We start from the raw sequence: 2,214 nt of genomic DNA, 5'->3' as shown, positions 1-2,214 counted from the left end.
GTTATTCTTGCAGGTTTTTTTTTTATTCTTGCAGTTTTATACTAGGAAGTCAACATTTAATTTAATAATCCATTTTCACAGTTGATTTATGAAAAATTTTAATCCTTAAAATTGTACATCAATATCCTATGACTCCAAATTTTATTTGTCACTCTCCTTCAAGTCTGAAGAAAACAATCATGTAATTTAATAACTTCTACAGACAGCAAGGTCCCACTGATGTAACATTTAGTCTGAAGTCCTATACTCAGATGAGAATTAAAAACAGCCAGTATCTAACTGGCCTGAAACCTGATTGTGTTCCTGGCTCAGGATTCTTGTAGTAAATCTGTTCCCAACCCAGGAATCAAACTGGTGTCTCCTGCATTGCAGGCAGATTCTTTACCAACTGAACTATCAGGTAAGCCTTGTATGTCCACACGAAGACACAAAAATAAACTAGGGTTTGTATATCACATAAAAAAACTCCACAGTAAAAATAACATTAAAATGTTATCAAATTTCAACAATATTACAGTTTTTCTCCAGTTAGCTTTCAAAATGCCTGATTAACTGAATTAAGTGTAATTTTTAAAAATGTTTGCCCAGCATTTCAAAATTTAAACAAATTATGCTTCATATTTTCTGGCTTAACAAAAAGCTATGATCTCTATTACCCAAATTAAGAAAAATTTTACTAATCAGAAGCTATTAATTTTCAAAAGTCTATGTATGTCTCTCTGTAGGTCCCCTTAGAACCTTTCCAAACTTTCATAAACAATAGATTTTAATCAATTATGTACTAGAATCAAATTAGGTAAGAAAAACATTTTGCCAAAATAAAATAACTTCCCAACATGCTTGACAGAAACAAGCTATTCATTTGTGTTCCATTGAAAACACTGAAATCTGTCCAGTGGTTTATTTCCACCTGGTCCGCTATGAAATTCTTCAGAATGTTTTAAGATTGGCTGTAGCTAGAGTTCTGACTTCCATTTGGACCCTGTTCTCCTTCACTGTTTGGGGGAGTTTTTGGTTTCAGTATCTTACTAAGAATAGTCGCCATCTCTTTTCTCTCATCAAAATTTTTCCACTGCTCAGTTTTAAAATAACCCTGATTATTTCCAAAATCTTATCTATATCCACAGAAAGCTTAGCAAACCACTGTCTGGCATCTTTCTGGTCTTCTTGCCCATGTCCTGCACATACGGGAGCAAAGGTCTATAAAGATGATACACTATCAAACAACAATCCATTAATTCTAAAAGACAGAATTCACATTCTAATATATGGTTCATCTTATAAGGAAATTCCTTTGGAAAAGCATATGAAAATCTAGTTTTCAAAACAGAAGTAGCAGCAGAAATCAATCTTGTATTTGAGTCTACTCCAAATTCCTCTACTTTGGATGCCAAAAGCACATAGGTAGGAACCATTAATATAGGATCCATAGTTTTCAGAGAATACCTTACATAGAATCTCTTGAAATAGACCATAGCAGTGGCAATAACTTGTCTTAATTTAAGATGTTCACCTAATGCTTGGATAACATTTGTAAAAAATATCTGTAATTTTTAACTCTTCTACTGAGAGAAACTTTAAATCCTTTTGATGTTCCTTCAGCAGATCTTGTTCATCCAAAATCCATTGCAAATAGTGTGAGCTCTGCCTAAATTTCCCTGCCATGGTACTCAGCTTGCCCTGATAAGAAAGCACTAGCCGGCTGAGCAGCCCACAGAGCGACCATAGACCCAGCCCGCCCGGTTACCATGCTCCTTGATCTGATGGGCTCAGCTCTGCTCCGCAGCAGCGATGGTGGGAGCCCCTTGAGTTTTTTTTTTTTTCTTTTTTAAGTCAGTTATTGTATTTTTCTTTTTTGGTCATAGTTTTAGTGAGGTACAATTTACACATTTAATGTGGATAAATACCCAGAAGAGGTTCAATTTCTCCACAATCTGTATTTTTCAGTTATAAAATTTTTTGGTTTTTATCTATATCTTTTGTTTCTTTGCCTATGCTTAGATTCTCTATTTTTTTCACTTGTTTCAAGTGTGTTCATAATTGAAGCATTTTTATGGTGGATGCTTTAAAATTTTTGTCAGATAGTTTTAACATCTATATCATCTTGATGTTGGCATCTGTTGATTATTTTTCTTCATTCAACTTAAGATTTTCCTCTTTGCTAGTATTCCTAGTGATTTTCCATTTCACCCTTCACTTTCTGGTATTATGGTG

At 34.0% G+C, this 2,214-nt stretch overlaps 1 pseudogene; it reads right to left on the bottom strand.

Moving 5' to 3' along the window:
* Nucleotides 1-940: 940 nt before the first annotated feature.
* On the bottom strand, nucleotides 941-1,695 carry LOC138931055 (cyclin-C pseudogene; annotated as a pseudogene).
* Nucleotides 1,696-2,214: the final 519 nt, after the last annotated feature.

The sequence above is a fragment of the Ovis canadensis genome, chromosome X (assembly GCF_042477335.2).
Source record: "Ovis canadensis isolate MfBH-ARS-UI-01 breed Bighorn chromosome X, ARS-UI_OviCan_v2, whole genome shotgun sequence".
Classification (NCBI taxonomy): Eukaryota; Metazoa; Chordata; class Mammalia; order Artiodactyla; family Bovidae; genus Ovis; species Ovis canadensis.
The sequence above is the reverse complement of the archived record's forward strand: the minus strand, read 5'-3'. Positions and strand labels throughout refer to the sequence as shown.